Source organism: Mustela lutreola, chromosome 1 (assembly GCF_030435805.1).
Source record: "Mustela lutreola isolate mMusLut2 chromosome 1, mMusLut2.pri, whole genome shotgun sequence".
Lineage (NCBI taxonomy): Eukaryota > Metazoa > Chordata > Mammalia > Carnivora > Mustelidae > Mustela > Mustela lutreola.
In genome coordinates this window covers 143548779-143570891 of record NC_081290.1, presented here as the reverse complement: position 1 = coordinate 143570891, position 22113 = coordinate 143548779, and the positions used below count along the sequence as shown (strand labels likewise).

At 37.3% G+C, this 22113-nt stretch overlaps 1 pseudogene; it reads left to right on the top strand.

Annotated features, from left to right (window-relative positions):
* The first annotated feature begins 18318 nt into the window (after positions 1–18318).
* LOC131826207 (tigger transposable element-derived protein 1-like) lies at positions 18319–20034 on the top strand (annotated as a pseudogene).
* Positions 20035–22113: the final 2079 nt, after the last annotated feature.

Here is a 22113-nt window from a genome sequence, read left to right as displayed (position 1 = left end):
TGTAACCCTCTTTAAGCCCTTCAAGATTTCATTCTGAGCTCTTATTTTTGCCTCCAAACCTACACCGGTCTCACACTAGTCAGGAACTGGAAGCCTTTCAGAGACTGTGCTACAAAAGAATGGCAATGAGTAATCAGCTCAATCTTATTTTATTTCTAACATAAACTCAGAAGTGAGTGGAAGATTCCCCAAGCACATTTCCTTTCTTAAATTTAAAAAAAAAAAAAAAAAGTACAGAGCAACAAAAATAAATAAATAAATAAAAATTTTAAAATAAACAAACAAAAAACAAACAAGAGGTGTTCTGTCTTAAATGCTCAAGAGGGAAATTTTCTATAAAGTTCCTAGAACAGTGCCTGGCACTATGCAGATAATGGTGGATGGGAAGAGGGAAATTTTCTATAAAGTTCCTAGAACAGTGCCTGGCACTATGCAGATAATGGTGGATGGAAGACAAGAGTAAGCTAGGAAAGAAAGTTGTTCCCTATATGTTCTCCCTCTGACAGCATACTTATACTCCTTATAAAGTTCACTGTCTGTTTAAATAATTTTTTGGCAGAGGCTAAGGAAGAACACAAGCATTCAGTTGATATACCTGTATACTTCCACAGAGGCAGTCTTACCATGAATCCAACTTTTTTGTATTGCTCCCATGCCTAGCACCAAATTCAGAGCATGAGATGAAAAACAGACACCCTGTGTCTTCCCACAATCTCTCCACTGCCCCCCTACCTAGAGTATTCTACTCATTCACCAAAGATCTCCTCGGGGTAAGAGTTTCCGTCTGTATTTCATGGTGACTTCTTTATCTACAGGTTAGAATTCCTTCATACACCTTCAAGATCAAAGGACACTGGACAAGATTTGCAAAAATACACAGGCCAACTTTCTTGTATGAGATGTTAGCAGCTCCATCCTCATCCCCTGAATCCCTACCTCATTGTCCTCTCCTACCCATAGGGTCATGAGTACTCCTGCGGGAGTACTCCCCAGAAAACCTCACCTGGGTACGGGCCTTCTTATGAAGCTCTGATTCCTATCAACTGAGATCAGGAGTAGAAAGTCAACAGCTGATAGTGATTATTTTAGCAAGTCACCTAGATTTGTTTTGTCTTGTTTAGAACACTGTCTTTAGTTGTGAGTGGTAATAGAAAAGTAACATTCCACTACTTTAGTGGGTAGGCCTAAAATCACAATGTTGTTTGTCTCCTTCTTACAGTTCTTAGCAAAATACTTTATATCTGAGCCATGATTTACCTGTCCATATCACTATGAGAAATGCTAATGTCTAATCCAGTGGTTCCCCACCTTTTGGTGTTAAGAGCTCTTTATACTTTTTAAAATTATTGTGTTCCCTTCAGATCATTACATCAACAGATGAATGGATAAAGAAGATGTGGTGTATACATACAATAGAATACTAGGCAGTCATCAAAAAAATGAAATCTTTGCAATGACGTGGATGGAACAAGAAGGTATTATGCTAAGAGAAAAAAGTCAGTCAGAGAAAGACAACGATCTCACTGATATGAGGAATTTGAGAAACAAGACAGAGGATCATAGAGGAAGGGAGGGAAAAATAAAACAAGACAAAACCAGAGAGGGAGACAAACCATAAGAGACTCTTAATCTCAGGAAACAAACTGAGGGTTGCTGGAGGGGGAGAGTGGAAGGAATGGGGTGGTGGGTGATGGACTTTGGGGAGGATATGTGCTATGGTGAGTGCTGGGATTTGTGTAAGACTGATGAATCACAGACCTATACCTTGAAACAAATAATACATTATATGTGAATTTTAAAAATTATTGCGTACTCCCAAGACTTTAATTTATGTGGCTCATATCTATAATATTTATCATATTGTCAATTAAATTGAGAACTTTTTAAAACATAATGAAACACAAGCATACAGTGCATTAGCTACCACAGCAATGACATATCACTGTACACTTATGAAGAAAGTCACTAAGAGTTTTAAGAGTGCTCTCATACCTAAAACTTTGACACATCCCCTAAAATGCACAAAAAGGTTTGGTCTTTTTAGAAATCCTCAGGACTAAATATAGACATAAAATCACTTTAAATATATCCCCCCTCTCCTAATATATGTTGAGGAATTATGGAGAAATTATGATGTTTGGAGCTTGAAGCCCACCCACAAAAATCTCTTCAAATCCAACTCTTATCACAATTTGTTGGTATTTATTAAGCCAGACAGGATCTCTAAAAAGCCCCATCCATATTTCATGATGAATGGTCAGTTCTCTAACAAAGACACTGACATTGTCCCAGTTTTAGGCCTTCTTCCAGTATTTTCAGGGCCTGATGTAAAAGGATATCTGGAGATGCTAGTTCCATGGCCCAGTGCACTTCTCTTCCCACTTACAGATTTTTCTTGCAATGTATGGAGCCGCAAGTACATCCATATTCATGCTCCAGACCACAAAGCCAACCTTCATCCACAGTTCTCTAGAAACCATCTTTTATGATTACCCTTTGGGCCTAGAGGTGCACAGTCAGTAGCATGGTCTGCCTTAGGACACCCAGGACAAAGAAGACCATACAGGCTCTGGAAGCAGACTTGGGATCATTTGGGCAAGGTGTGCCAGGATAACTCAGATGTAAAGTAGAGTGGAGGACACAGACTCTGGTTAGGCATATGTCCTGGTGCTGCAGCTCCTCACCCTGTGGGAGGGTGAGGAGGAGGACCAGAGTAGGATCCCCCAAATCTTGAGGCCTTGAGCAGGAATCTGGTTGCCCAACTTTAAGGATTAATTCTTCTAAAGAACAATAGTTCTACTTTTCTCAGTGGGAATATTGGTTGTAGACATATATTGCATAAGGATTTTAAAAGTCCTGGAGGAGATCCCAAAATTAATGAAAGCATCCTTAAAGCTCTGTTCACTCTTAAAAACCATATTTTGGTAATTTTGTTTCTCAATAAACTAGTGGAAACTAGTTTTTCCCAAAATGTCTTTCAGTTTTTCTGGAGTTCACAAAAATATTGCCTCATATATGCCCACAAATACATTTGTCACTGGAATTACCATTCTGTCTCCAACTGGACAATGTCCACTACCCATACAGCCAGGAAGAGAGGCTCTACTGTTCACATTGTCTGCCTTTGGAAATTCAGAGTCCAAGCCAAGGGTGCTGACCACAGAGACTTCCAACACTTCTAACTTTTGGGATCTCAGATTTATTCTGGGATCCTTGTAAAAGACAAGACAATGACATCCTGTCCAACTTTTTGTCACATTTTGTCTCTTGCATACCCAACAGCTCTGTTTATACCCTGAACTTCAAAAAAAGTCTCTCTTGTATAGTTCTCAAAATTTCTGATCCTCTCTTCTCTGACCAAAGAGCTTAAACACAATGCCACACATTAAAATAGGAGCAGACACCATACTACATGATTCAATCCATTCATTTTAACTGCTCATGTCTCTTACAAAGCAAAACCTGTATTCATGTGAATTGATGTAAACAGATATAAGACTCAAGGAGTGAGGTAAATAGATGTGTGCCTTACTATGAAGGTATTACAGAGCACAATTTAAAGCCTGGTTTTGGATAAATTAAACTATTACCATATATCATAACAACAAAATAAAAGCCAAGTGTCAACGTGTTTTAGGCTTGAAGAGGTAAGAATGTCCACATGTGAAGAGACAGCTAACCAAATAGCCCCTGGGGTTTCTTCTTTGTATCCAAATTCTATCACTTGTACTTCTATTAGTGCTCCTGTCACCATAGTTTCCATGGATATTAACTCCCCCTGAAAATACCTTGGCATACATGTGGGCAACACCACATGTGGACAGTACCTTCAGGAGCACATGCCAAGACATGACTAGATACGCAAGAGATTTACTGGGGGAAACACTGGTAAAGAAAAATGGAAAGAGGGACGCCTGGGTGGCTCATTGGTTGGGCAGCTGCCTTCGGCTCAGGTTATGATCCCAGCACCCTGGGATCGAGTCCCACATCGGGCTCCTTGCTCAGCAGGGAGCCTGCTTCTCCCTCTGCCTCTGCCTGCCTCTCTGTCTGCCTGTGCTCACTTGCACTCTCTCCCTCTATCTCTGACAAGTAAATAAATAAAATCTTTAAAAAAAAAAAAAAGAAAAAAAGAAAAAAAAGAAAAATGGAAAGAGTCTTGAAAGAGGCCAGGAGAGCCTCAGATACTGATACAGGTTTGACTGCTGTGAAGGAAAGCAGGAAGGAATAAGGAAATTACTCTACCTCAAACCACCTCCTCATGCCTCCCCATCCCCAGGCATATAATATTACTAGTGGAGCCTGATTTTTTTTTTTAAATTCAGTCTTGTCTCTGTAGATGGATTCTCTTATATCTATATTCTGATATTTATTTTCTCCTCTAGAACCTTCACTCTTGGTCACTTTGCTGACTCCTGGCTGGGATATAAAGAAAAATCTACAAACCTTTCTCTGTAGCAGAGGAAGAATAAACATGGATATTTTCAATACAGGAAAGTAGAATGAGACAGATAAATTTACTTCCAACCACAAAATGACATACAACTTACTAATAACCAATTTAAGTCACTTTTGGATGGATACCAGATTTAGATTATCTAAGACTCTATCTCCTTCCCATTTCAAATAATAAAACAGCTAATTAGAGAAAATAAATAAAATGTCCTGAATCTCCTTTACACTAGACTGAATGCTCCATATAGGATGATTACTCATGATTAGTACATTGGAATCAATATGGTAATTAAAACTTAGAACCACTTAATATAATGTGTGTCAAGGTAAGAACAGTGATCAGAAGTAAATCACCAGTTCTGAATCAGAGAAAACCAAATTATAATGCTGCTTTATTTTTAGCACTTTGACTATAGCCAAAAATTCAACAGTGTCATTTATGGAGAAATGGCAAATAAGTTATAGTGCTTGGTCACTCTGTAACAGTTTGGCATCTTTTGTTATTAGAAAAATCAAATCACCGGGACACCGTCAGTTGAGTATCCAACTTTTGGTTTAGGCTCAGGTCATGATCCCAGGGTCCTAAGATCAAACCCTACATCCTCAGTGGGGAGACTGCTTCCCCTCTCTCTCTCTCCCTTTAACCCTTCGCACTCTCTCTATCAAATAAATAAATAAATCTTTAAAAAAAAAAAAAGAAAGAAAAAGAAAAGTCAAGTCACCTGAGCATTTCATAATGTATAGAATTGTTAAATCACTATGTCATATACCTGAAACTAATATAATATTGCATCAGCTATGCATCAGCTATACTTCAATAAAAAAGAAAAAAACAAAAATAAAGATCAAGACATCGTAGAGAAAACAGCACATAGGTTCTAAAAAAAAGTCCTGAACATCTTGGATCTGCTTCTTTTACATGAACTTGCAGAGCCCTTTTAAAGAAAATGAATTAAAATTACTATGAAGAGGTGGAAAAATGGAAAATTTCTTTTAAGCTGTACAATTTGCCTATTACCATAAGTGAACATCAAAAAAATTACATCTCTCAACAATGATTATAAAACAAAAATGAATGAAAGATGAATAAGCTACACCTTTTTAATAGCCAGGGGAAAAAACAACAAAAACAAAAACAAAAACATTAAAAAAAAAAAAACACTTCTTTCACCTGATTTTGGATGTAGTAAAGTCACTGTTATACTATGCACATGGAAAGAAAATCAAAAGTGAAAACTTTTGATTCTGTAAAACATTGTTTTCTTGTATTTACTCATGTACTGAGGCACATATATATGTTTCCTTGGTCTCAATATTGTCATCTTTATATTGTGACACTTTTTATACATTGACTTAAACAGTAAGCAACTATGATATATGAAAAGTCTGTAAACTAGATCTTTGCGTTTTTAAAAATAATTTAGTATTTCAATAACAAGTAGATTTTCGGGGCACTTGTGTGGCTCAGTCTGTTAACATCCAACTCTTGATTTCACCTCAGGTCATGATCTCAGGGTTGTGAGATCAGGCCCCTCATTAGGCTCCTCACTCATCACAGAGTCTGCTTAAGATGCTCTCTCTCCCTCTCCCTCTGCACCTCCCCCCTTTAAAAAAAAAAAAACAGCAGATTTTCACAAACCATTTAAAACTCTTAAAATATAAAAAGTGAGTCTACTTTATACTTACAATTTTTACCATTGCATCATACAACCAATTTCTCAGGGAAAAAAAATTAACTATTTACTTTCATTTCACTAAGTTTATTTTTTCCACTTACAAACTCTTGCATATTATTTTGTCCTCTAATTCTGACTTACTCCATAATCTTAGAGCCACTCTAATATTTGCAGTGACAGGGCTCTTTTGATCAGCATAAGTTCCTGAAAACCTTTCCAAGTAACTCTGAATCTATGAAGCTTAAGAGGAACCAAAAGTAGCCTCAAAAGATAAAAGTCAGATTTAAGATAGCAGAACAAAAACACCATTGAGGCTGTTTTCCTCTAAAACTACCTGCAAACAACAAAGAATGAGAAGCAGAAATATATGGGAAATACCACAATATATTGACTAAGTGTTGCAGTGAAATTTGACCAATATACAAAAGGATGCTGAGAAAAGAAACAAAATCTATGTGAAAAGACTGAAAGCAAAAGGAGGAAAGAGACATGCCTAAGAAGAAGGTAGACAAAGAAAGCCCATTAGAAAAAATTTCCCATCAAACAGGTGAACATCCTGCTAAACCATCTAATATGAATGTTAGAAATTGCCTCTATGAAATAACAGTTCAAAGCACATAGAAGGATTCAAGGGAGAAATAAGAAGACAAAAGAAGAGTTTTTGTGTTTTTTTTCCTTAATAAGCTAAAATAGCACAGGAAAGAAAGAAAGAAAGAAAATCATCATAGAATTTAAAGCCATAAGATACAAAAGCATTTTGATTAGAGTGGCTTGATAATGAGACATAGGAAAAGTCCAGAAATAGACCCAGATAAATCAGCAGCTTATTAGTCAATAAAGTGGCATTTCAAACTAATAGGAAAAGAGGAATTATATAATAAATGGTGTTGAAAAAAACTGGATAGCCATCTGAAAAAGAATACTATATCCTTACCTCACTCTATATGCTATAATATATTATAGTAGGTCAACTGTTGAAGCATAAAAGTTAAGTAAAAACCATGCATTTAACAGAAGAAAAAATATTTTTAAAAATATTTTTCATTTATTTGAGAGACAGAGAGCAAGAGAAGAGAGAACAAGAAGGGTGAGGAACAGAGAGAGAAGCAATGCGGTACTCAATCCCAGAACCCTGGGATCATGACTTGAGCTGAAGACAGGTGCTTAACCAACCAAGCCACCCAGGCACCTGGATTAAATAGTTATTTATTGAGGATTTGTCATTTACTCTACTACAGAAAATACTCTACTGGAAAATTTTCTTTGCAATGAAAAATAAAATGTATTGCTCTCAGCTTGTAGTCTAAGAAGAGATAGATATGAATAAAATAATTATAAAATGTATATAATTATATGTATATAATGTATATAATCAATGTAAAATTGCCACTGCGACAGGTCCTAGGTACCAGAGATATGTCTTAACAGAGATATTTTGATCTAGTCAGGGATGGCAGAATGAGGTTCTTGAGAATATGAAGATCTATTTATATTATATAAATATAGTAAAATATATAAAATAAATATAAATATATATATATTTATAATGCCTATTTATATGATAAATAGGCATTAATTCAACAAGGAAGAGAAGGAAGGATATCTCATCAGAGGGACAGTTTGTGAAAAGACCCTTGGTGGGAGGGAACATAATGGCATGGCATAATGAAGGAACTAAAGAAGGAAAGCATGGCCACGGTATAGAATGTGTATGAGCTGTTTGTTGCTAGACCACAAGGGGACAGGTACACATAAGCCATATAAGACATTTGTCTTTATTGCAGGAATACTACTAATGGTTCCTATATTTGGAAATGGTGTGCCTGGTGTTTATACTGAACAGATCACTAGCTGCTGGGTAAGACTGATTGGGGAGGCTGGTGAGAGTGGATGGAGGTAGACCACTTAGCAGGTTCCTATCATCGTCCATATGAGAGACAAAGTGTCATGGCATTCTTTGGCTGCAGTGGAGATAAGAAGGTGTGGACATATTTGAAAAAATTTAAGAGGTTAAGTAGACATGATTTTGTGATAGATTCCGGGAGGGAGAGGAAAGCATTAAAGATGATTCTGAGGTATCTGGCTTTTGCCAAGGATCATTATGGTAGCATTTAGTGAAATAGGGAACATTAGAAATGAAGCCTAGATTTTGAGGAAAGATTATGAGGTAATTTTGGACATGCTAAATTTGAAATGCTTTTAAAAACTTCCAAAAATGAGTGAAATAAGTCAATCAGAGAAAGACAATTATCATATGATCTTCCTGATGTGAGGAAATTTCAGGCAAAGGGGGGGGGTTTGAGGGGTAGGGAAGGAAAAAATGAAACAAGATGGGATCGGGAGGGAGACAAACCATAAGAGACTCTTAATCTCACAAAACAAACTGAGGGTTGTCAGGGGGAGGCAGGGATGGAGAGAGGGGTGGGGTTATGGACATTGGGAAGGGTATGTGCTATGGTGAGTGCTGTGAAGTGTGTAAGACTGACAATTCACAGGCCTGTATCCCTGGGGTTAATAATACATTATACGTTACTTTAAAAAATAAATTAATTTAAAAAAAAAATTCCAAAAGAAGGTGGTCAAGAGAGGTGGTGGTAAATAGGCAGCTGGATAGGCAAGTCTGGAACTCAAAAGGACAGGTATGGGCTGGGCATGCAGGAGGCTTGTTAGGCTATGGGGGATAACTAACACTGTAGTTTATTTTTGCCTAGGAAGAGAGTAGAGTGAGGACAGGAGATGGCCTAAAACTGAGACTTGAGGAACTCTAAGACCTAAAGGCCAGGCAGAAAACAGAAAAAAAAAAAAAAAAAAAAAGGTTATAAAAGTAGAAGAAAAACCAGGAATGCCCAAAGAACTCAGGGAGAGCATGCTGCATGGCAAACAAGACAAACAAAAAAGACCACTGGTTGGAGAAAAATGTTCAGATGTGGCCAGTCATATGAATGATATTGATGATCTTATTGAAGGCTATTTTGTTGAAAGATGAGAACAAATGACCCTGCAATTGCACTATTGGGTATTTACCCCAAAGACACAGATGTGGTGAAAAGAAGGGCCTTCTCTACCCCAATGTTCATAGCAGCAATGACCATGGTCGCCAAACTGTGGAAAGAATCAAGATGCCCTTCAATGGACGAATGGATAAAGAAGATATGGTCCATATATACAGTGGAGTATTATGCCTTCTTCAGAAAGGATGAATACCCAACTTTTGTATCAACATGGACAGGATTGGAAGAGATTATGCTGAGTGAAATAAGTCAAACAGAGAAAGTCAATTTTCATATGGTTTCATTTATTTGTGGGGCATAAGGAATAACATGGAGGACATGGGGAGATGGAGAGAAGTGAGTTTGGGGAAATTGGAGGAGACGAACCAGGAGAGACTGTGGATTCTGAGAAACAAACTGAGGGTTCTGGAGGGTTATGAGGGTTCTTGAGGGGAGAATGAGAGGTTGAGTGAGCCTGGTGGTGGGCATTAAGTAGGGCACATATTGCATGGAGCACTGGGTGTGGTGCATAAACAATGAATTCTGGAACACCAAAAAGAAAACAATAAATAAATAAAAATTTTTAAAAAAAGAAAGATGAGAACAAAAACAGACAAGAGGGTTGAAGAATGGGTTCTGGTTGGAAGTATGTGAACTCTCTTGAGTTTATGCATGTATGAAAAGAGAAGGGAGAGATGGGGCTTCCAATGAAGAGCAGTGAAGGGTGAATGAGGGTTTTTTTTTTTTTTTTTCTTTCTATTTTTTAATGGGGAGAGGGTTTGGATATAGTAACATGGAACAGTTTGAGAAATACAAAGTAAGGTATCTGAAATATGAAGGACGGTTTATGTAGTTGTTAAAATGAATACATGAATAAAATGAATATAGCAGATCGGTATATACTAAAAAAAAAAAAAATCCCAAGATAAATTCTTAAGAAAAACAGTAATATGCAGAACACTATTATAGATACTGCCATTTGTATATGAACTTGCATATGCATATATGTCTGGCTGGGTGGACATTTAGGTTGTTTCCAAATCTTTTTCTCTATTTTTTAAAGATTTATTTATTTAGAGAGAGAGAGAGAGAGTGAGAGGGAGAGTGCACACACGTATGCCAGAGAGGAGTAGAGGGATGGGGAAAGGGAGAATCTCCAGCAGATTCCCTGCTGAATGCTGAGCCTGATGTGGGGCTCCATCTTAGGACCCTGAGATCATGACCTGAGCCAAAATCAAGAGTCAGACGCTTAGCCAACTGTGCCGCCTAGGTGCCCCTCCAAAACTTTTTCTTAAAACTATATACAATTTTGCAGTGAATACCCTTGTTTATATCTTTGCAAACACAGATGTGCATATTTGTAAGATAGGGTGAGGGTTAGGGCTAGGCTTCTGGGGAATTATTTTTGTTGTGTTAAAAATATAAAGCTTGGGGCACCTGGATGGCTCAGTGGGCTAAGCCTCTGCCTTCAGCTCAGGTCATGATCTCAGGGTCCTGGGATCCAGCCCTGCATTGCGCTCTCTGCTCAGCAGGGAACCTCCTTTCTGCGCTCTCTCTCTGCCAGCTTCTCTGCCTGCTTGTGATCTCTCTCTGTCAAATAAATAAATAAAATCTTAAAAAAAAATTCTCTTTTAAAAAAAATATAAAGCTTATTTTATAAAGTAATGTTTATGAGTTTTGTATATTATCCTCCTCTGAAACAGTATAAAAATATATTTTCTTGGGTCACCTGCGTAGCTCAGTCAGTCAAGCCTTTGCCTTTTGCTTAGGTCATGATCCCAGAGCCCTCCTCCTGCTCATGTGAGTGTGCTCTCTCTCTTTCTCTCTCTCTCAAAAAAAATAATATAAATCTCTCTCAAATAAATAAATAAATAATATTTTTTAAAAAACATAATTTAGGGACACCTGGGTGGCTCAGTTGATAAGCGTCTGCCTTCAGCTCAGGTCATGATCCCGGGTTCCTGGGATGGAGCTCTGCATAGGAATCCCTCCTCCGTGGGGAGCCTGCTTCTTCCTCTCCTACTCCCCCTGCTTATGTTCCCTCTCTCGCTGTCTCCCTCTTTCTGTCAAATAAATAAATAAAGTCTTAAAAAAATAATAATTTATAACTAAATAAATAACTGTTTAATAAATCCTGGAAATCAGTTATACACAATAAAGCAGCAGTCACTATAATTCAGTTGTACTGAATTTGAGAAAGAATGAGATTCACAAAAATAGTGAGATTTTTCTCGATATGAGAAGCAAGGTCCCTGAAAGAGTCAAAGATTTCCTGAATTTTTCAAGGATGAGTAACCAGGAAAAGAATGGGGCCAGTAATTGACCAATGGTATTTGGGGATATCAAGTTAAAATAAGAAAACGAGTTTTAGTTTGTTGAGTTAGATGTTGTGGTATCATCCACCACAGCTGACACTTTCGGAGATAAATACCCATGGCTGCTGCTAAAGGAACTACTCAAGCTGCAAGCCACTATTTCTAACTGCTCTGATTACAGTGTGCCTACCTATCAGTCCTAATTGCAAGTCCTGGCTAACTCTTCTATAATCCATTCACCATGATTCATTCCCACTCTTTTTCAACCTCATACATTTCACGTTTTACTTACATTCTTCTCTGTTCTTAGGGTCCTAAGGGATCACTCAGAACGTTTCACCTCCACCCCTTACTACCACTCTTAATTCTTCTGACCCGTAGCCACAGCACAGACCAGCATTCAATCTTAATTAGGAAGGCACAGGACAGGCAAGTGGAGATGCCTAGCAGCCTGGCAAGGATATGACATTCACCAGCAGAAAGATTTATTCGGTAACTGAAATTGTGGAAAGGGCTGAGTTTGCCAAAAGTACAGAACAAAGCCAGAGGTCAGACAACTCAACCTTCAGAAATAACTACTTTCAGGGATCAAGTAGAAGATAGATGGCCATTGTCCATAAATTCATTCTCTATGTAGATAGCAAACAAGTCGGTCTTTGGAAAAGAATTCAATTCGTCAAACCTTTGAGTCCCTACAATGTAACTGATGAGGACCACCTATATTAAAGTAAATCCTAGTCATTGAATGTTGGGTGTTTTTAAGTTGAGTTCCTTGGGAAACAGACTTTGAGATGGAGATGTATGGAGAAGGTATACTGGGGAATGTTATTTAGAATGGTACCTGTAAAAGAGTCATGGAAACTGAGTTGTGATACATTTCCAGTTGATCCCAGGAGTAGCTCTGGAGCTGAGATGACCCTTCAGAGGTGTCCTCAATGGAAGAAGGGGGCTCTGGCTAGTGGACCACGACATTGCTCCATCATGGGATTGGACTGTGGTTGGGATGAGGTCTAACTTTAAAGGAGTAGTTTCATCAGCTGAAGGCAATTCCCAGAGAGAGACTTTTGCTGTGAGTCACCAGCAGTTCAAGCAGCTGGGAGAATAAATTGTTCGGTCTTTCAGGTGTGGTTCTGAGTAGTGCATCTCAGCATCCACCACAGAGAATATTCCATAGCATCTTTTCTTTTTGTGTGTGTGTAGGGGGGGGAACTGAATCCCTTTAACAACAGAGTGGATGTTTTGTTTTTGTTCTTTTAAAATAGCATTGTTGAATATAATTCACATACCATACGATTCACCATTTTAAAAGTGTATAATTCAGTGGCTTTTAAGACGTTAAGAGTGTTGTGCATCCATCGCCACAGTCAATTTTAGAATGTTTTTATTAACCCCCCCAAATCCATACTCTTTAGCCATCACCTTTCCAGTACCCCACTGTCTCTCCCATTGCTAGGTAACCACTACTTCCTGCTGCTATAGATTTGCCTATTCTAAACACTTCATGTAAATGGAACCATACAATAGTTGGTCCTTTGTGAATGGCTTCCATCACTTAGCATAGTGTTTTCAATGTTAATCTATGTTTTAGCATGTATCAGTACTTCAATTCTTATTGTCAAATGATATTCTATTATACAGATATATCACATTGTATTTGTCTATTCTTCAGTTGATGGACACTGAGGCTGTTTCCACTTTTTGGCTATTATGATTAATGCTGCTAAGAACATTCACGTACAATTGTTTCTATGAAAATATTTCTCATAGATATACACCTAGGAATAGAATTTCTGGATCATCTGGTAAATTTATGTTTAAATATTCAAGAAACTGCCAAACTGTTTTCAAAGCAGCCGCGCTGCATTACATTTCCAGTAACAGTGTGTGAAGGCTCCATCTTCTCCACGTTCTTGCCAACACTTGTTATTATCTCTTTTTATTACATATTTTACATATTTATTACACATTTATTACACCTTTCATTGGATAAGTGGATGTGAAGTTGTTTCTTATTGTGGCTTTGATTTGCGCTTCCCTGATGACTAATGATGTTGAGCATCTCTTCATATGCCATTTGTATATCTTCTTTGGAGACATATTTAGTCAAATCTTTTTAGTTGTGTTATTTGTCTTTTTGTTATTGAGCTGTAAGCATCTTTTATGTGTTTTAGATACAAGTCCTTATCAGAACGGTTTGCAAAAAAATTGCCTCACTTTTTGATGGTGTCCTTTGAAGCACACAGGTTTTTAATTTTGCTCAATCTGGTTGATTTACTTTTTCTTTTGTTGTTTGTGTTTTGGTGTCATATCTAAGGAAACCATTACCTAACTAAAGATTACAATAGCACCTTTTTAAACAGAGATATAAGCTGATAGAGAGGGAAAGCGTAGCTATTGGGTAAGATGCAGTCTGGATAGAGAAAATCCAAAACTTCACTTGGGAAATTTTACCTCAAGTCAAATCATTTAAACATTCATTTTATTTTATGGCCACAAGGGTTCATTATTAAGTAACAGAAATACATGTATATTCATGAAACTTTTTAAAAATGGGTCCATAATTAAAGTGCTCAACTATTAAAAGAGGTTGGATAGAAGAAGCAATACATTGGAACTAGAAATTGATAAAGGTTTAAAAACTAGAACTTGAGTTGGATCTTGTCAGGTATATAGGGTCTTGAATATAGAGCAGGGGGAAAAGCCCTTTCCAAATCAGTTGAATAGAAAAAAAAAAAAAAAATCACAGAGGAGAGAATGATCATATCAGGTGAGATCAGCCAGAATGGAATAGGAGGTGGAAGAAAATGGATACTACAAAACCTAAAAATGAGTTTGCAACACAGACTACAAGAGCAAAACAAATTTACAAATTGTTCAACTAAAATTAATCCATAGGACAAGACATGGTGACAAGAGTCTCTGGCAATTCTGTAAGAGTCCATGGGAATTGTGTGTGGTTCTGGAAGACCTATCCATTTACCATAAAGAAGGGAGAGAGACACCTAACACTAAATAATACAATCCTCCAAGGTAACAAGAGTAGATCAGAGCAGTATCCTCAGTCCTCAAAGGAAACAATGGTATCATGCAAAATAATTGGTTGGTGTACTGCGTGGGAGAGAGAAACCCAGTCCAAGGTACAATGCTGTTGGTGCTGGGGATAATTAAGGAAGTTTGGAGGGTTTGTCTAGGTGCCCCAGGTCTGGAGGTCTACAGGCAATAGGACTTAACACTTTTTTAAATTTCAGCTTTATTGATGACAGATATAATTGTAAGATATTTAAAGTGTACATCATGGTTATTTGATACACACAATAAGACTTAATCCTAAACTCCATCCAATGAGAGTGCTGAAATAGCTGGTAGACCTATAGGCCACATCAGGTCTGTATAATATGTGGAATAGCCTTCATCCCACTGATGGATACATCTACAGGGGCTGGACGAAAGGGAAACAGGAGAACCACCTTCCAGGCACTAGTAGCACAAAGTGAGAACTAGGGTTAGATGGGGCCATATCCTGGAGGATTTTGAAAAGTAAGCCAAGAAGTTCTGACTTGACTCAGGGATAAAGAGTCATTATATGTTTAGAAGCCATTATATGTTAATAATCCTAACAGCACTGTGTTATAGTAATAACAATATGATGGGAGCAGCAGCCAACAGGATTAAATTCATAGTTTCATTCCAGTACTTCACATTTTAATTATCTGCTCCTAAGTGTTCTTTAAAGTGAAAATACCCATTCCCTTAGCTATCACACCCAGGCATATTCCCCTACCATATTCCGTTTTTTGTTCTGCATTTCTTTAGAAGCGCAGTTGCCTACTTAATTAAGATAAAATCGCCCAGTTCCCAAATCCAAGAGGGTATTTCTTTTTTTTTTCTTTAATTAACATATCGTGTATTATTTGTTTCAGGGGTACGGGTCTGTGATTCATCAGTCTTACACAATTCAGAGCACTCACCATAGCACATACCCTCCCCAGTGTCCATCACCCAGTGACCCCATTCCTCCCATCCCCCTCCACTCCAGCAACCTTCAATTTGTTTCCTGAGATTAAGAGTCTCTTATGGTTTGTCTCCCTCTCTGGTTTCATCTTGTTTCATTTTTCCCTCCCTTCCCTTATGATCCTCTGTCTTATTTCTCAAATTCCTCATATCAGTGAGATCATATGATAATTGTCTTTCTCTGATTGACTTATTTCACTTAGCATAATACCCAAGAGGGTATTTCTTACTTAAATGGGCCAATTACACCAAAATCATAATGACGTCAGAGGATTCATTTGATTCAAGGTCCCAAGAGTTTCAAACTGATCTCTTGTTACATCTGGCTGCTGTTTTGTATGAGATGATGTACTAACAAGCTCAAAAATTTCAAGTTATGTCCATCACCAGCCTAATCTCTAAATATCTGCCACAGCAGATCTACTACTACTTAGTGAAAGCACTCCTGCCTCTGACATCAACAGTGGTGATATTTGTGCCTTAGTTAGAATTCTAGATTTCTTTTCCTTCCAAATCTGCTCCTCCCCAAGTTTTCACTATCATCATAAATAATACCATTTTTCACCTGGTAAGCAGGACAAAAATGGGGAAAACATCTCTGACTATCTGTTACCTCTGTCATCTCACAACAAATCCACTATTGAGAACTTGTTGACTCTTTTCTTTTAATATCATAAATCTGACAACCTCTTATTACCACTGTCTCTATTACCCTAGTTGAAGTTCCATCATCTCTCCATGATTCCTGAAATAGCCTGAAACATGACCCCCATGGTAGTAGTCACTGCTAGTTGTCTATGTAACATCCACCCCCCCCACCCGCCTGCTTTCTTTCTTACCAATGGAGCCCTGATTTTGTTTGGAGACACAGAGTAGGCAGCTCAGTACTGGTCTTCTGAGCTGCTCTCATACTTAAAAGTAACCATTTGACCCAGTTCTGGCCAAAGAGAAATAATCAGAATAATCCTGAGTAGGATTTCCAGAAGAGCTTTCAGAAAGGGCAGACTAATAACCACATACTTTTCAACCCTTTCTTTCCTCTTCCTACCAAGACTGTGGTGATGATATCCAAGCATGAAGCAGCCATATTGCAACCAAGATATAAAAGCCACATGTTAAGGATGGAGCACAATAAAATGGAAGAAGTCTAGATCCTTGTTGATATCACTGAGCCAAATTTGGACTGACAGTGTACAGTGTTCTTATCCTGTGAATCAAATAAAACCCTGGTTTATCTTGGGCACTGTTTATAGGGTTCTCTGTTGTTTTCAACTGAATGCATTCCTTTTTTTAATGATGACAAAATAAATTATTTATTTTTAAAAAATATGTCAAGCAGGGACTCTTTGATATTATTCTAAAACTACTTAGGATCAAAATAATATTTTATTTTGGGGAGCCTGGGTGGCCAAGTGGGTTAAGCCACTGCCTTCTGCTCAGGTGATGATCTCAGGGTCCTGGGATCGAGCCCTGCATTGGGCTCTCCGCTCAGCAGGGAGCCTGCTTCCCTCTCTATCTCTGCCTACCTCTCTGCTTATTTGTGATCTCTCTCTCAAATAAATAAAACCTTTAAAAACAAAAAAAATATATTTTATTCTATGATTGATATATTGATTTATAGTGAGGTAAAGTTGGTATATAATGTTGTATTAGTTTCAGGTGTACAACATAGTAATTCTACAATTGCATACAATACGAAGTGATCACAGGAGTTAGTCTAGTTACCATTGTCACCATACAGTTGACCTCCTTTACCCATCCTCTTTTCTAAGTTAAGCATCTAAAGCTATAAATCATTACTTATGTTTTATTTAAATTCAATTAATTAGCATGTAGCGTATTATTAGTTTCAGAAGTAGCTTTCAGTGATTCATCAGTCTTGTATAACACCCAGTGCTCATTATATCACATGCCCTCTTTATTGTATATCCCCCAGTCACCCCATCCCCCCACCACCTCCCCTTTAGCAAAAACCCCAGTTTCTTCCTATGGTTAACAGCTGAATGCATTCTTAATAGATAAATCCTCTTTGATTAAAGTTTCTGGGTAATAGCCAACATAGGCTTCGCAAAGACTGGCTTTCCATTAAAGTCAAAAAAAAAAAAAAAAAAAAAAAAAGAAATTACTTACATGGCCTGAAAGGCCCTTTATGATTTGTCCCCTGCCTAGCCTTCTAAACTCATCTCCTATCACTCCTCACTTTGGCACATGAGACTTTCTGTCAGTTAAATTATATATAGAAACACCTTGTTTTAGGGAAGTCTGGGTGACTCAGTTGGTTAAGTGGCTTCCTTCAGCTCAGGTCATGATCCCAGGGTCATGGGATCAAGTTCTGCATCAGCTCCATGCTCAGCAGGGAGCCTGCTTCTCCCTCTGCCTGCCATTCCCACTGCTTATGCTTTCTCTAATACTCTCTCTCTGACAAACAAATAAATAAAATCTTTAAAAAAAAAAAAAAAAGAAAAGAAATACTTTGTTTTATTGCCTTTCACAGATACTGCAATTTTTTCAAATTGAAGTTTTGTGGTAACTTTGCATTGAGCAAGTCTATCGGCACCATTTTTCTAATAGCATTTACCCACTTCATGTCTCTGTGTCACATTTTGATAATTCTCATAACATTTCCATCTTTTTCATTGTTCTTATATTTGTTACAGTGATCTGTATGCAGTGATCTCTGATGTTACTATTGTAGTTGTTTTGGGGCACCATGAACCACACCCTTGTAAGATGGTGAACTTAAGTGATAAATGTTGTTTATGTTCTGACTGCTCCAGCAACCAACCATTCCTCCTCATCTCTCTCCCTCTCCTCAAGCCTCCCTATTTCCTGAGACACAACAATACTGAAATTAGACCAATTCATAACTCTTCGATGACCTCTAAGCATTCAAGTGAAAGGAAGAGTCACACTTCTCTCATTTTCAATCAAAAGCTAGAAATGATTAAGCATAGTGAGGGAGGCATATCAAAAGCCAACACATGTTAGCCAAGTTGTGAGTGCAAGGGAAAAGTTGTTGAAGGAAAGTAAAAATGCTACTCCAATGAATACACAAATGACAAGAAAGAAAAACAGTCTTATTGCTGAAAGGGAGAAAGTCTGAGTGGTCTGGATAGATCAAACCAGGCACAACATTCTTCTAAGCCAAAGCCTAATCCTGACCAAGGCCCCAACTCTCTTCAATTCCATGAGGGCTGAAAGAGGTAAGGAAGCTTCAGAAGAAAAGCTGGAAGCTATCAGAGGTATGTTTGCAGAATTTAAGGAAAGAAGCTTTGCCCATCACATAAAAGTACATGAAGAAGCAAGTGCTGATGTAGAAGCTGCAGCAAGTTTTCCGGAAGATCCAGCTAAGATAATTGAAGAAGGTGGCTACAATGAACAACAGATTTCCAATGTAGATGAAATAGCCCTCTACCAGAAAGAAGATGCCATCTAGTACTTTCATAGCTAGAGAAGAGAAATAAATGCCCAACTTCAGTTTCAAAGATCAGTCTGAATTTCTTGTTAGGAGCTAATGCAGCTGGTGATTTTAAGTTGAAGCTAATATCCATTTACCATTCCTAGGGCTCTTGAAAATTATGCAAAGAATTATGCAAAATCTACTCTGCTTATGCTCTATAAATGGAAGAATCTTAGATGACAGAACATCCATATACAACATGGTTTACTAAATATTTTAAGCCCGCTGTTGAGACCTTCTGCTCAGAAGTAAAGATTCTTTTAAAAATATGACTGTTTGTTGACAATGCACCAAGAGCTCTAATGGAGATGGACAATGAGATTATGTTGTTTTCATGCCTGCTAACACAACATCCATTCTGCAGCCCATAGATCAAATAGTAATTCTGACTTTTAAATCCTATTAATTAAGAAATGCATTTCATAAAGCTATAGCTGCCATAGATAGTGATTCTTCTGATGGATCTGGGCAATATAAATTAAAACCCCCTGGAAAGGATTCACCATTCTAGATGCCATTAGGAACACTTGCAATTCATGGAAAGAGGTCAGCATACCAACATTAACTGTAGTTCAATAGAAGCTGGTCCTGAATCCCCCTGGATGACTTTGAAGAGCTCAAGAACTCAGTAGAAGAAGTAAATGCCGATGTGGTGGGAATAGCAAGAAAACTAGAATTAAAAGTGGAGCCTAAAGGTGGGACTGAATTATTATAGTCTCATGATAAAAATTTAACAGATGAGGATTTGCTTCTTTTGAGTGAGAAAAGTGAGTGGTTCTTGAGATGGAATCTACCCCTGGTGAGGATGCTGTGAAGACTGTTGAAATGACAACAAAAGATTTCAAATATTGTACTGATTTAGTGGATAAAGCAGTAGCAGGGTTTTAAAAGATCAACTCCAGTTGTGAAATAAGTTTTCTTATGAATAAAATGCTATCAAATAGTATCACATGCTCCAAAGAAATTGTTCATGAGTGGAAGAGTCAGTTGATGTGGCAGAACTGTTGTCTTATTTTAAGAAATTGCCACAGTCACCTTGACCTTCAGCAGCTACTACCCTGATCAGTCACCAGCCATCAACACTGAAGTAAGACCCTTCACCAGTGAAAAGATTTTGTATGACTCACTGAAAGCTCAGATGATGGTTAGCGTTTTTAACAATAAAGTATTTTTAATTAAGGTATGTACATTGTTTTTCTAAAACATAATGCTACCACACACTTAATAGGCTATAAAATTGTGTAAACATATTTATGCACTGGGAAAACAAAAAATTCATCTGACTTACTTTATTGCAATATTCTAGTACCCAATATCTTAACATATTTAATTGTATGAAATGCAGGACATCTCTGCAGGACTTCATGGATTTAGCCTCCTATCCCAACCTTTCCACCATTAGTTTCAAGATAGGCCTAGGGATGCCTGGGTGGCTCAGTGTATTAAAGCCTCTGCCTTCAGCTCAGGTCATGATCTCAGGGTCCTGGGATCGAGCCCCGCATCGGGGTCTCTGCTCGGTGGGGAGCCTGCTTCCTCCTTTCTCTCTGCCTGCCTCTCTGCCTACATGTGATCTCTGTCTGTCAAAAAAATAAATAAAATCTAAAAAAAAAAAAAAAAAAAAAAAGATAGGCCTAGATCACTGAAGACTTAATAGTTGGCAGAATTAACATTTGTCCCATACTCCATGTGGACTCTCTGTCCACCAGCAATGAAATGAACAACATGAAATTGCATCGAGAGGTTGATTTACAGTGTCAATAAATTTGTTATCTCCAGGGAACTCCTGACTACAAAATCATTATCTAATTAAATTAAAGGGTGAAAGTACAAAAGCTTTCCTAATTCAGGTCACAATAATCCCAGCAATGAAGAGAACAATGGCAGTCCGTTAACTATCTTACAAAGAAAAAAAATAAAACAAATCAAAAAAAAAAAAAAAAAAAAAAACAAAACAAAAGCCAAACCTTAGGTCATTTGCTGCTTTAATGAGATAGCCCTAAAGCCCTTAGTATATCTTAGTGGGCTTGTAATTTTTGCTTCTTATTGTGGGAAAGATTTTATTTCCAAAACAACCCATTAAAATGTGAAAAGTTAAATTTTCACCTGAAAAATTAATTTAAAAAAAGTTTTTGTTGCTTATCAAAAACAACAGAAGGGACATTTCCTCAGATTTGGAAACTCTGAAAGCCCTGTTTTAAAATGTTAATTTAGAAACTTAAAACCTAAATATTTAAGTATGTACATGAACATCAATTTACGTGCTTATAGTCTCTAAGCATGAAGTATATATACAAAAGAGTTTGGTTCATGACTTATATCATAGGATCTTAAAAACACATAATATATTATTCTATTAAAAATTATAAACAGTTTCCTTAAGGAAATCTATAGAAGTCTGAAAAGTATTCACAAAGAATAGACAAAAATCAAAGTGAATTAATGCATCTAAAGGGAGGACTTTAAGGGCACCTGGGTGGCTCAGTGGCTTAAAGCCTCTGCTTTCAGCTCAGGTCGTGGTCCCAGGGTCCTGGGATCGAGCCCCACATTGGGCTCTCTGCTTGGCAGGGAGCTTGCTTCCCCCTCTCTCTCTCTGCCTGCCTCTCTGCCTACTTGTGATCTCTGTCAAATAAACAAATAAAATATTTAAAAAAATAATAAAGGGAGGACTTTAAATCATAATTTATTTAAAACTTAACACATGGAAAACTCTAATTCTTTATAGAAATTTCATTTTAAAGCTTTGATACAACATTCTGATGAAATAAAGTAATACAAAGCCAAGGAACTTACAGTACCACTATGAACATAACACAAAATTTTACTAGTATACACTGACAAAAGTTAAGAAAAACTTTTTAAATATATACCAGGATGATAACAGTTTACTTGTGAAAGCTGCCAAATAAATTTCTCTATAGTATTTGTTTAAAAACTTCTAGAGACATCAAGCAGAGAAAATCTTTTAAAATTAAACACAACACACATCTAAGAACCATTTGTGATGTATCAGTTATGGCCCTTAAAAATAAAAAAGAGAGAGTATAAGATGACTTTGCCAGTTGTGCTAAAAGAATCTGATAAAATAATCCTAATTATCCTAATAATATTCATAGGGGTTATCACCAATAGTTACCTGGAACGTCTATATTTTCAGGAGAGATTTTCTGAAAAAGAAATGTGAATACATTACATTTCTAGAGTCGAACAGC